Below are 15066 nucleotides of genomic sequence, written 5' to 3' on the forward strand. Positions count from 1 at the left end.
TTCCTCCCCCACTGACACCAATGATGGGGCACTTTTCTCCCCACTGATACCAATGATGGGACACTATTCTCCCCACTGACACCAATGATGGGGCACTATTCCTCCCCCACTGACACCAACCATGGGGCACTATTCCTCCTCCCCACTGACACCAACGATGGGGCACTATTCCTCCTCCCCACTGACAGCAATGATGGGGCACTATTCCTCCCCCACTGACACCAATGATGGGGCACTATTCCTCCCCCACTGACACCAATGATGGGGCACTATTCCTCCTCCACACTGACACCAATTATGGGGCACTATTCCTCCTCCCCACTGACACCAATGATGCGGCACTATTCCTCCTCCCCACTGACACCAATGATGGGGCACTATTCTCCCCACTGACACCAATGATGGGGCACTATTCCTCCCCCACTGACACCAATGATGGGGCACTATTCCTCCCCCACTGACACCAACGATGGGGCACTATTCTCCCCACTGACACCAATGATGGGGCACTATTCCTCCCCCACTGACACCAATGATGGGGCACTATTCCTCCCCCACTGACACCAACGATGGGGCACTATTCCTCCCCCACTGACACCAATGATGGGGCACTATTCCTCCCCCACTGACACCAATGATGGGGCACTTTTCTCCCCACTGATACCAATGATGGGACACTATTCTCCCCACTGACACCAATGATGGGGCACTATTCCTCCCCCACTGACAACAACCATGGGGCACTATTCCTCCTCCCCACTGACACCAATGATGGGGCACTATTCCTCCTCCACACTGACACCAATGGTGGGGCACTATTCCTCCTCCATACTGACACCAATGATGGGGCACTATTCCTCCTCCACACTGACACCAATGATGGGGCACTATTCTCCCCACTGACACCAATGATGGGGCACTATTCCTCCCCCACTGACACCAATGATGGGGCACTATTCCTCCCCCACTGACACCAACGATGGGGCACTATTCCTCCCCCACTGACACCAATGAAGGGGCACTATTCCTCCCCCACTGACACCAATGATGGGGCACTTTTCTCCCCACTGATACCAATGATGGGACACTATTCTCCCCACTGACACCAATGATGGGGCACTATTCCTCCCCCACTGACACCAACCATGGGGCACTATTCCTCCTCCCCACTGACACCAACGATGGGGCACTATTCCTCCTCCCCACTGACACCAACGATGGGGCACTATTCCTCCCCCACTGACACCAATGATGGGGCACTATTCCTCCCCCACTGACACCAATGATGGGGCACTATTCCTCCTCCACACTGACACCAATGATGGGGCACTATTCCTCCTCCTCACTGACACCAATGATGGGGCACTATTCTCCCCACTGACACCAATGATGGGGCACTATTCCTCCCCCACTGACACCAATGATGGGGCACTATTCCTCCCCCACTGACACCAACCATGGGGCACTATTCCTCCCCCACTGACACCAACGATGGGGCACTATTCCTCCCCCACTGACACCAATGATGGGGCACTTTTCTCCCCACTGATACCAATGATGGGACACTATTCTCCCCACTGACACCAATGATGGGGCACTATTCCTCCTCCCCACTGACACCAACGATGGGGCACTATTCCTCCTCCCCACTGACACCAACGATGAGGCACTATTCCTCCCCCACTGACACCAATGATGGGGCACTATTCCTCCCCCACTGACACCAATGATGGGGCACTATTCCTCCCCCACTGACACCAATGATGGGGCACTATTCCTCCCCCACTGACACCAATGATGGGGCACTTTTCTCCCCACTGATACCAATGATGGGACATTATTCTCCCCACTGACACCAATGATGGGGCACTATTCCTCCCCCACTGACACCAACCATGGGGCACTATTCCTCCTCCCCACTGACACCAACGATGGGGCACTATTCCTCCTCCCCACTGACACCAACGATGGGGCACTATTCCTCCCACTGACTAATGATGGGGCACTATTCCTCCCACTGATACCAATGATGGGGTGCTATTCCTCCCACTGACACCAATGATGGGGAATGATTCCTCCCACTGATACAAATGATGAGGCACTATTCCTCCCACTGACACTAATGATGGGGCACTATTTCATCCACTGACACCAATGATGGGGCACTATTCCTCCCACTGACACTAATGATGGGACACTATTCCTCACACACTGACACTACTGATGGGGCACCATTAGTGTCAGTGGGAGGAGTAGTGCCTCATCATTGGTATCAGTGGGAGGAATCATGCCCCATCATTGGTGTCAGTGGGAGGAATAGCACCCCATCATTGGAATACCATACTGAAATACCATACCATATTGAAATCAAATCTGATGTTTTTTCATTTTTATTTGGTGTGCGTTGGAAGAGGGGTAGTCTTATACGGCGAGTATAGCTCAAACCCTATATTTTAACAGGAAAAGTAGGGGGTCGTCTTATACGCCCAGTCGTCTTATACGCCGGCAAATACGGTAATTCATCTTGAAGATCTCAGTATTCCCAGACCCTATGTGCCAGTGTTGCAGCTACAGTGCAATGTGTCTTTTCTGATGCTTCTACTGTGGTGATAGCAGCGTATCTCAAGGTCATAGACAGTAATAGTTATTGTAAAGCACTGAGCAAACTGTTGGCGCTATATAAATCCTGTATAATAATAATAATAGTCAATGTCATGTAGGCTTTATTATTGGCAAATCTAAACTAGTTCTAAGACCAACCTACACAGTGCCATGTTTAGAGTTTTGTGCAGCTGTTTTGCCAGTTGAGCTAGCAAAACTAATTCTTCCAAAAATGGACTTTGAGCCCAGTGCAGTTAAGTACTACATGGACAGAAAAATTGTGTTAGGCTAGATTTTATATGTATGTCTCAAACAGGGTAATCCACATTAGATAATCCACTGAGCCAGGTCGGTGGCATTATTTTACCACCAGTAAGAACACAGCAGATCACGGTACCTGACCTATTCAAGCAGCTGTGTAAATTGTAGTAAAAGCGAGCGCTGACCAAAGAGAGCAGCTATGCACTCTAAGCAACCAATATACACTTAAATCAGAAACAGTGCAGCGCTTGAGAGAAAATAAGATACACAAAAGATAATAAAATTCTAATAAAAAGTCTGTTTCTTAAAAGACGTGCCAGGTGACTAGCAGTAATCAATGGTGGTGATCCGTGAAGAATAGCAGAAATGCGCACTCACCAGAAAGTAAATAAGTATAAGCGGTGTATATCATATCCCATGGATCCTCAATCAGGAAGAAAAGGGTCTGGTCAGAATGGGTCAATCCTCCCTCTGGGTTGCATTCAGAACTTGCCCAAAAGTGATGTAAACCAGATCCAGGTAACCAGAGGTCTCCTATTTTTGGATGGATGGAAGGGGTTGCCTGCTTACAGGGGGTCTTCCTTCTCTTGGTATGGTGCCTGGGATCGTGGTAAAGGGCTCTGCAAAAAGAACTCCTCTCAAGGAGTCAGGGAAGGACGCCCATAGTGTAGTATAGTAGAAAAAATTGCTTTATTCTGAACAAGGTATCAGTTTGCAAACATGTGTCATCCAGGTATAAACAATCAACTAACCCTAGGAGATTAAAAGATGGCCACCGGACCTCCACGTGGCTCCGGGGGCGTAGCGTCACGAAGTCCGGGCTCCTCCTTATGGGTTACGTGCACACGCACTTCATCAGAGGAATGGAACCATATTTTTTGATATTCAAGCAGCTCACCTGAAATATACCAACTGGTTCTCAGGCCCAGATTTCGTACCTCATGCAGATATAAGCGAGCCACCAGATACCAAGGTATTTGACCTCATTCAACCAAGTTTTGATAGTGAGATCAGACTTGAAATGACAGTTTTGACAGGTAAAGTGCATGAACAGCGGTTAGGCTTGCACAGATTTTTTAGAATTGGTAGTGGGAAGTGTTCTGTATATCATTATTAAGTTGAGTAGAGAGCCATCTATTGGGTATTCACTGCAACTGCACCTGTTTTTATTATTCCTTTCAACAAGAATAGGGAGTGTCTTGCTAAAAAAGATTTGCCATCCACCACTTCAGCCATTTTAGATTCCTGAAGAACACCAGTGAAGGTCTCCACCATTCTCCCTTTGATACACATATGCCTGTCAGTTATTTCATTGTGTTTGTAAGAGTTATATATATATATATCTATCGTATTTCAATATATTTATTGTGATCTGTAGGTAGCTGTTTGTAAGAAATGTGTTCATTGTATGCATTTGTAAGAGACATGTATGTAAACATATTGTAACTTCAGATTATGTAATTGTATTGCAGTTCTACAGAACTATTCACAGAAGTAAATTCAGTTTTGGAATGAAACACAACGCTGCTTCTGTCAGTTTTGTTCAACTAACCATTAGTAGGACAGCACAACAGATTTCCAACCACTTATGGCAATGTAGTATGACACTGAGCCTGGATTCACACTTGTGCGGTGCGGCATATCGCCGCATTCCTGTGCAAATCACATGCGAATTCTGTGCGGTGCGATTTGAGCCATACATTTTGTATGGCTCAAATCGCATTGCAACCGCACCAAGAAGGACCCTTTTTTTGGTCTGCACTAGAATTGGATTGCATGGGTATTCACACCTTTGCGATCCGATTCTGCACTTTGCACCGCGTTTTGTGGACCAGTTTCGGGGTGTTGTTAACTTAACATGCACACTGCAGCGGTTCACATGAACTTGGTGCAATTGTGATTCGCACAGGAACAGCTGAGGATTCCACACCACATCAGTGTGAACCCAGGTTGACAGTAAAAAAAATTGCAGCACAAATGTGCATCATTTTTTATACTTCAACTTACAAATGCATGTTGTACTGATAAATACCCATATTTGGGCTACCTTATTTGTTCAAGAGCACATTGAATGGGTATTTGTAGATTCCCTTTCTTTTGGTGCATGCGCTCTTCATACATTAGTGAGTAGTCGAGGGCTTGTTATGTTCCTGTGTTCTTTTTAAGGCAGAACCTTAACATACAGATTACTTAGTTCACTAAACCTGCCTATAAGTTGCAACGCCAGCATTATTTAAATGTTAAATTTGCACAGCAAATGATAAGATTTTTGTACCTACAATAGAATTTTTTTCTTCAAGTCCATTGAGGGTTGTAGAAATTGAATTATATTGCAGTTTAAAGGAGGTCCAGATACTGGTAAACAAAAACAATTAATCCAGATCCCCTATAATCCTGCCATACTTCAGTTTTGTGTGCAAGCAGTACAAATATTAATGGGAAAGTAGGACCTGTGTCTCTCAGTTGACTTCAAGAAAAAGTTTTTATGGTAGCTATAAAATTCCTAATATTATATTATATTGGCCAGGTGGGAAATGGTTAATTACAGAAACTGATTCTGCTCTGGGTATAGCGGCTACGAGTTTTAAGGACTATTGTCAGAGACTTTTATGAACTAATTTATAATATAATATATGTTCATAGGGTTATCCAGACTGGATTGTGTGCCTACTTTTTCTTTTCAAATATTAAACAAAAAAGTGCTTGAAAAAGAATAACTTCCTAAAATTGCATTGTTAATTACTACAATAATAAATTGTTACATAGTTAGTCTGGCTGAAAAAAATACAAAAGTCTATCCAGTTCAACCATAAAAAAATAAAAAAGTTATAATCCTACACCCACAGTTGATCCAGAGGAAGGCAAAAAAACCCAGCAAAGCATGATGCAATTTGCTTCAGCAGGGGAAAAAAATTCCTTCCTGATCCCCCGACAGGCAATCAGATATTCCCTGGATCAACTATACCTATAAATGTTAGTATCCAGTTATATTCTGTGTATCCAAGAAAAAATCCAGACCTTTTTTAAAGCAATCCACTGAGCTGGCCAGAACCAACTCTTGAGGGATTCTATTCCACATTTTCACAGCTCCCACTGTGAAGAAACCTTTCGATGTTTGGAGATTAAATTTCTTTTCCTCCAGATGTAAAGAGTGCCCTCTGTGATGACCTCAGGGTGAATAACTCTACACAGAGTTCACTATATGAACCACTGATGTATTTATACATGTTGATCATATCCCCCTTTAATCTTCTCTTCTCAAGAGATAATACATTCAGTTCCTCTAATCTTTCCTCATAGCTGAGCTCCCCATGCCTCTTATCAGTTTGGTTGCCTTCTCTGTACTTTCTCCAGTTCCCCAATGTTCTTTTTGTGAATTGGTGCCCAAAACTGAGCTGCATATTCCATATGAGTTATTACTAATGATTTGTACAGGGGTAAAATTATCTCTCTCTCTTTTTCTCTCTGTGGAGTCTATAGTTCTTTTAATATAATTGTTCAATGCAGCAAAGGAAATTGCATACCTTAACAAACATACAGTATTCTCACCAAATTGTGTCAGTTGCCAGGTGTACAGCCAGGAGTACAAAAAAAAAACGCTGTTGATTTGATTTTGAAACAGTTTGACTGTTGCAAGCTTGTAGGTTGGAACAGTCAATATTAAAAACAAATCATTATCCTTATGGCATAAATTGTGTTTATTTAATTTTTGTTCTAGAATTAATTATTTTAATGTAAGAGGATTTTGTAGAAAAAATAAATGTATTTTTACAATTTCTGCAACTCTTAAGTTGTAGATGTACTTGACAAATAGTGTTTAGCACTGAGTAAAACTTGATAACTGTTAAACAGATAAATGTGAGTCAGGATTTTAAAAAAGAAAAGGATAAGCCTCTTTTAGATATGCGTAAAATTCAGCTTAAATCTAAGAAGATTAAATAACGTTTGGTTTCCAATTTCTTACAGAACACAGAGACAAATGCCAGATTAGAAAATATGTGACTATATTCTACTGTATAAGCGTCCAAGCTATGAATAGGCTAGAAAGGATTTGTCCAATCCCATGGAGGACTAGACAAGTAGATATTTGTTAGCTGATGTTTTAGAGGATTAAAGGTTCAGGTAGAAAGGGACAATATTGTGAAGGTCAGATTTTCTCTTACAAATAATATACTACTTGTTACATTTTGATTATAGTGTTACTAAGCCTGTTTTAGATGATGCTGGAGAGTGAAACCACATAACATTTCATTTCTCAGAGACTCTTGTGGTGCACTGTACACTTTTGTTGCATATTCTGCACACCTGCAGCAGTCCTAGGAAGTCCATTCTCCCTGTGGGGTTTTCAAACCATTTCAAATAAGGGAAAATTCGGTAGGAGGTATGGAAACACCCAAGATGGTTTGAAGTAGCCAAAACTGTAAGATGGCAATAGATCCAAGAACTATGGCAAGGAGCACTTACCATTGGATTACCTAAAATATATAGGAAGCCAAGGGTTACTCAGCTTACCAGGTTCTGCTTTTAGGTGGATGGAACCTTTAGTTACATTTGTGTGAGTACTGGGCTGAAACAACTAATCGACATAATCAAACTTGTGAATGTTAATGTGTGAGGAGCAATGCCCCAAGGTCCTGAACAGGAGAAGGAAGTGATTTCAAGTGATTCTAAAATCAGAAGTTTTTTTACCTTGATATAGAGGCACCCTATACTATACTTTGCGGCTTGCTATAGGGGCGCTATGAAGGCAGGAGGAGCATCGATAGGGAACCCCTGAAGAGGAGAATCAGGGCTGTTTTGTGCAAAACCATTACATAGAGCAGGTACATATGACATGTTTGTTATTACAAAAAAATACAATGTTTGCAACCACTTTAAGCCCTGGTTCACACTGAATATAACTTTGAAATCGAGCGACTTCAAAGTTGCATGTCATTGCAACTTCATATGCCACTTGTAATACAGCTGTACGACTTCATGCACAGATGTCGCACTGATTTAAATGGTTTCATTGCCGACAATAGGGTGTGATTTGTAATGCGATTTGAAACTTCAAATCACATGGCAAGTCGCACCGGTACATACAGAAATAATAAATATACCCACAAATAGAATATACAGAGTATTCTACCTGGGAGTCAGACATGAAACTACATGAAGGGTTGAAGGGGGATATAAATCCTAAATATTAAAGTTGTACTAAAATCTGAGACTTTTTTGCATGGATATAATTATTTTAAATATAATGCACAATACTGGTAAACTTTTACTAAATTTAATTGTAATGCTTTATATTACTGTACCTCCAGTCTATCAGCCTTCAGCTTCTCTAGGTTATGATACTGATCTTCCTGCACAGAGCATTAGCCCCCATTCACCCAGTTGTAATTTGCCATGTGATTTGAAGTTTCAAATGGCATGACAAGTCACACCCAATTGTCGGCAATGGAACCGTTCAAATCGGTGCGACTCTGACTTTATGGTGCCACACCGATTTGAAAAAAAGGTTCTTGCACAATTTTTTGTGATTTCAAGTGCGACTTGCATAGACATCTGTGCATGAAGTCGTACAGTTGTATTACAAGTGGCATGTGAAGTTTCACTGACATGTGCCTTTCATGTGCCTGGATTTCAAAGTTGTATTCAGTGTGAACCAGTGTTAACCCCATCATGACAGGTGATACAAAAAGCATGGTGCTGCTACTAAATGTCTTAGTGACAGCAGGTGCAGATAATTTGTATCAAGCTACCTGCCTATGACAAGGGAGTATGTTATGCATAATACTACAGTCTTGTCTGAAAATTATCAATTTAAATTTTTTTTTTCTTTAAATAAAAATGTTGATCTCTGAGTCTTATGATATGTACCAGATTCAACTTCTAATAGTTTATATATCTCTTCTGTCTGTTACTGTTATGTGGTTAGGGTACAAAATATCTAATCCACTCTAACTGGTTATTTTATGTCTACCGCTGCATATAGATATTCAAGAAGAAATTGCCTTTTTTAAAATTTACATATTAACTACATTGTACATCACGTTTTTTTTATGCATTCCATCTTTATTAGTGTTTTACAAAATATTTACAAAAAGAACCTTATATATCAAATACAAAATATGATACAAAAGAAAGAAAAGCAAACACACTTTCAGTTAGGCATTCCAAGTAGACAGATCGGAATGTGGGGTAGGGGTAGTCAACACATGTGGAGAACATATTCAAACTGTTGCGTAAGACCATGTCTAGCATAGACTCCATTATAATGGGAATTGACCTGTGCTAGAAACCCCAGAGTTTAGGAACTGTAGGAAGGTGTCACGATCGCGGCGTCAGACCCCAGCCCTTTTTGCCAAACTCATGACCGAAGGACTAGCCGATCTAAAACCGCGATGTCATGTGCGTAACAATGCCACACCTACCTGCACCCTGCACAACGATTTTCCAGCTAATTAGACCACAATTGATGTACCGGCAGCCTAAGCGATTGTTAATGGGTCAGGTTAATTATGCAATTAACCCTTCACACTGCCACCACCTCCTTTTTGTAAAGAGAAGAGGAAACTCGGCGATATCAGCTAAAACACAATGGTTGAGATAATCGTCTGCATAATACGGTCACCGCAGGCCGATTATGCGGAGGGTTAAACAAACACAGTACCGTCTCTTTAGAGGCAGGAATTTGTAAATTGCAATAAAGCGCTATAGAAACAGTTCAACAGTTTCAGAAGGAAAGATTTATTACTAAAAGGTCAAATGGGTGCAATAAAAATATTTACAGAAAAGATGTTACTAAGATATATATATAAACATACAAATACCAACAGCACAGCAAAGAGATATCATAGAGAGGTGAAAGGGTTAAGGTACTTGCCAAACTCCTGGGTTAGCAGATCCAAGTTTCAGAGCAAAAGGGCACGGGTCTCCCCAGGTTGTATTGATGTTAAAATGGGAGACATCTTCAACTTAGCTCTCTTAGGCCTGACAGCCTATTTTGTAGTTCCCCAGCAGGGGGTGAATCTGAAGTCAAGGACCAATACCCTGTTTAGGGCGATTAGGTATGGGCGGATACCTCAACTAGAGCCAAAATCTCCCATAACTCATATTTTGGCCCATAACTTTCCAGCTGCACAAGTGACATTCCACCCACGGGTAGATTATTATGCAGACACGTCTGAAGATTGATTAGATATGAATTATGAAATTATACACTGTACGGTTCACGAGATCTACTTTTCTGTTTTCCTGTGTATCTGAGACAATGCAAGTGACCTATCAAACTGCTCGCCTTCTCGTGGCCAATCTGACGATAGGTCCAGTTTTTATGTAAGTCTCTCATATTCCAAGATATGAGACAGAGGGGAGAAATGGATTTTGAAAAGTGTTTATCTGATTCTGTCACCTACACTGAGTTAGGTTTATTGGTTGGAATCTCTTTCAACTCCTGGGAAAGCTTGCCTTATCTCTTACGAGGTGTTACAATTTGCAGGTTCTTTGGACAGGGAGGCCCCGGCTCCCTTGGGGGGCTTTATAGCTCCTATGACCCTCCTGTGACATTCCCAAATCACACTCATACTGGCAAAATGTCACTGGGCCTCTCTAAGGAGGGAGGGGGGAAGAATGAGGGAGAAATATATTTGTCAGTATGGTTAATCCCTTTGCCAAGATTGAGGTTGAAGCCAAAATGGTTGAACCGCGTCCATCTCTGGGTATACGCTGTTACAGAAGGCCCCCCACAAAAAACATGATTTCCTATGGGACACATTCAAATCTCTGCGTTTTAACCCTGTGCATTTTTTTGAAAGGGTCAGGGGCTTTTTTAAACGTAAAACATTGCTTTTTGGTTCAATAGACTTCGATGGAGAAGCTGCAGAAATGCATGTAGTGCGTTTTTTTATGTGTTTGCATTTTAATCTGCCCAGCAACAAGCTAGGGAAAAAAATGCATAAAAAATGCATGTGCAAAAATGCAAAACGCACCGCAAAAAGCACTGCAGAAATGGGTCAAAACTGCATAGGTGTGAACCTAGCCTTAAAGCCCATCTCCTGATATTTACTGCAAATGGAGGATTTGTAGGAAAGGGCTAACCACAATTTTAGTTTTTTATCTGATTAATCGAAACAGTAATCAGCCAACTAATTGATTATAAAATAACCATTATTTGCAGCCGTATTTGAGTACATTTTAAACTTTCTATACAGAACTAGCCAAATACTTTTCATATAAATGTCAAGCAGAACATATACAAGTTACATATACTGTACATGTTCAGCAGAGACTGGCCGAGATTCGATCCATCTATAGGCAGGCGAGTAGGTCAATTCGTCCATCAACTTCAGTACAACCAGCCTGTCGGATATTTTACATGCAATTACTGCCAGTGGCTATAGCTGCTAGCAATGATCATTGTGTTCTGCCGCCTTCCCACCAGCAGAACACTATAGCACTGCAGGAGGTATTCCCCAATAAAGCAATTTTCTTTCCTGCAACCCGTAGTTGAGAATTAATATGCTTTTGGAAGATAAGACCATTCACATGTGAATATTCAAACTGTATATTTAGCTGTTTGCCTGAAGTTTACCTTTTTCTTCCTATTTCTGTGTAGTCCACTCTGCAGCTAGATTCCTAACAACTATTTACAGGTGGGGTAGGTTGGCTTCCTGCACTTTGCAGGTACTCTTTTGTGCACTTTCAGAGCATTTTTACTCATTACAGCAGGGGTGTCAAATTCAATTTCATCATGGGCCACATCAGCAGTATGGTTACCCTCAAAGGGCCGGTTGTCTCTGTAAGTGTAAATGTCCAGTGCACCCCCCCCATCAGAAGTCAAGAGTTTCCCACCCTCCCTTACATAACAGTGAACCCCTCTTACCTTGTGCTGCTCTCATGATCTCAAGAAGAAACTGGGGTTGATGCTGGAAAGCAGACAGTGCAGGGTCTGGAGGAGGACCAGAGGAAGGGTGGAGTTAGCTGCTGGAGTTTGCTAAACGCTGAGGCCTAGGAGGAGACGAGGGGGTGCTGCAGCTGCAAAGAGAAGTGCATGATCTGTTGATTCTTTCCTCCTCTCTGCTGTTGACTGCTGAGACAGGGGAAGGGGATCGAGATGATTCTTTCTGAGGCTGCATGGAGCAGAGCAGGATCTGGCAGAGGAGCTCTGTCTACTGAGACAAGGTGGGGACAAGGACGAGGGGGGTGTTGCAGCTGCAGGAGAGGTGTGAGGGCCACATGAAATGGCCTTGCAGGCCAGATTTGGCTCACGGGCCTTGTGTTTGACACATGTGCATTAGAGTTTGTAGAAAAGAGAACCAAGAATAGAGAATGCAATATTCTTTCCTGCAACCACGAGTTGCAGGAAAGAAAATTGCTTGATTCCCCCCATCAACACAGTCAGTTCCAGATCAATTCATATTTTTGGATGTTATTTCGGGAGATTTGGATTAATCAGTTGTGTTATGTTATTTCGGTGACTTGCATGCAACTTGCCTGTGACTTTGATGTGACTTGCTTGTGACTTTAATCCAACTCACTTGCAACTTCAATTTCTTGCAATTTTGCCTTTGGCCAATCAAAATGCAGTTTGCAGCTTGTCTTTTTCTGTGGTGCTTAGTTTTTACAGTGCATTTTGTGTTTTTGCGCACGCATTTTTGTCTAATGCATTTTTGATGCCTTTTTTTATGCCTTTCTGCAGTTTGTATTTTTTTTTGCGGCCAACTTGTTGCTGGGCAGATTAAAGATGAAAAACATGTCAAAAATGCATAAAAATCGCACTACATGCATTTTCTGCAGTATCTCCATTGAAGTTTTTTGAACCAAAAATGCAATGTTTTGCTTTTAAAAAAAGTTCCTGACCCTTCCCAAAAACACAGCGGCTCAAAAACACATAGATGTGAATGTTTCTCATTGGAAACAATGTTAATTGGACTGTAGTGTGTTTCTGCAAAAAGCACAAAAAAATGCATTGGTGTGAACTAGGCCTTAATGTGCCTTATGTTGCATGTGGTAAACAGCCAAAACACACACCAATGCATGCTATAATGAATAAGGCTGTATTGTATTGCAGCATAACACACAGCGCAACATGTGCTGTGCTGCAATGCACTGTGCCACACGTGTTGTATATTGGTGCGCTGGAGTGCAATTCACAATGAATGGCACCACAGCACACCAATGTAAGATGCATTGCCATTCTTTGCAGTAACATGTGAATTACCACAGCACAGTAATGTGAATGGGACAGGAACTCTTCATCCAATAGAAAGTGTTTCCAATCATAACTGAACTTATCCACATGAGAAATATTTTCATGTACATTTTTAATTTATAATATATAATTTTCATTCTCATAAAATATCTGACATATTGTTTTGGCTCAATAAAGCTTATAAACCTAACCATTGAACCAGGGAATAACCTGAATAGTGGAAAGATAAACTGTAAACTCTCTGAGGTTAATAAAAAAAATGAGGTTAACAAAAACTGAAAAATAGTCTATAATTTTAAGCTAAACAAAAAGGTTTCCAAATCATTAAAAAAAACACTTGTAAACTGAAATAGATCTTACACAATAGAATCTGAAGACGAGTGAACAGCTTGTGTAATAGGTAACTCACAGGAAAACCGCTTTAAAGGAGAAGTATAGCAAAATCTCTTTTGGCTATACTTCCCCTATGGATCACAGGAGTACAGTTGGATGAAAATAGTTCTGCACTCCTGTGACCCATCAGCAGCCAAAGTCCACTGTTGGCTGACATCACAGAGCCGGTCCAGGCTCTGAAAAGATTCCAACCATATGGTAAGGATCCACCCAGAAACCTGGACCAACAATCTGCCGAGAACCTGAGCCAGCCATTCCTTCCCCCTCCACAGCCTAGCACTCCATCAGTGGTAGTAAGAAAGCCACTGGCAAAATTGGAGAAAGCCTGGGCTAGGAGAAACCATTCTTGGACTGCTTAACACTAAAGGCAGAAAGACTTATGCACCTGTAGGCAGGTTGAAGCTTGTTCTAGTTAGGTGCTGCCCTGGAAGGGAGGGTAGAGGTTAATGCCTTTCCTGGTTCTAAATCCAACCCACTGGTTATCTCTAAGTCCAACCCACTGAGCCTGTAATATAAAAGAGTGTTCTATAAGAGGAGGCCCCGAGGACAACTGAGAGCTCAGAGCAACGGACCAGAGAAAAATGGGAAGCCGAACCCGGAGGTTGTACAAGAATGTTGGTTGCTGCTGCCATAACATCCTCTGCCATCCATCCTTTGGGTTCACCCCCAAAGACACCAGCTGCTGGGTTATGCCATTCATGGACCTTTTAGCACATAGACTCTACCTCTTGTAGGTATGTCAGGGCAGCACACAGCCTGAGTAGGATTAGGGATTTAAGAAAAGACTGTGTCATGTTGGTCTCTGTACTGTTCACACTTTATTCAGTAAAGTGTTGAAACTTTGCCTTTTGACTGGTCTGATGTTACTCAAAGGGGTGTAATGCAAGTAACCGGCACACTTTTGCACTTAGTCTACAGCTTGGGTCACTAACACATGGGGTATGAAGAGTTAGCACATAAGTGCAAGTTATACATGTGGTTGTTATGAGCAATGAAGGTACAGTCAGCAAGTAGCAAGTCGTAAATGTGTACCTGTTATAAGTGGAATTGCCTCTAGCCACAAAGTAGATGTTGTTGGCACTCCCTATGCTGCATTCCATCTCCCATAGCAACTGCAGCGGAACTGCACTGCACTGGTCCCCATCCTGTGCAGAGGTATGGAAGTTCAAGAGTGCACATTGGAGCCTGTGCTATGTGCACGGCAGGGTTCCATACTGCTACCAGGGTCACTAGTAGGAAAATGCTGAAGAGGTGGCTGTGGTCAGTGTTTGGCATGGCAGCGTAATTGCAAGCTACAGTGGGAAGATCAGTCATCTCTAAAGTCAGAGGCCCACCTTAAGGTCGAATATTCCCCCAGCCTTACCCTTGTTCCTGGGTATTGATGAAACAGTACTAAAGAAAAGGTACCCCATGTGTAGGAGAGAGACCCTGTCTCAGGTGCCTAGTGTAGCCCAGAAGAACCCACCCCAGGGGTAGTCCTCTCATGTGACATAGACTTGGCGGCCAATGAGTTAATTGGGAAACATGGAGACAGGTGCACCACCTCCTGCCCATTTTTCCCTGCTAGCCCTACATACCAATGGATCAAAATCAAGATTTTTGCACAGCAT

The 15066-nt window shown here is 42.3% G+C and overlaps 1 protein-coding gene across 3 annotated transcripts in view; it reads left to right on the forward strand.

Annotated features, from left to right (window-relative positions):
- PDE10A (phosphodiesterase 10A) overlaps positions 1-15066 on the forward strand; it is a 619526-nt gene that overhangs the window by 34202 nt on the left and 570258 nt on the right. The window lies entirely within an intron of this gene.

The sequence above is a fragment of the Staurois parvus genome, unplaced genomic scaffold, assembly GCF_062004578.1.
Source record: "Staurois parvus isolate SC_StPar_1 unplaced genomic scaffold, SC_StPar_1.0 ptg000059l, whole genome shotgun sequence".
Taxonomy (NCBI): Eukaryota; Metazoa; Chordata; class Amphibia; order Anura; family Ranidae; genus Staurois; species Staurois parvus.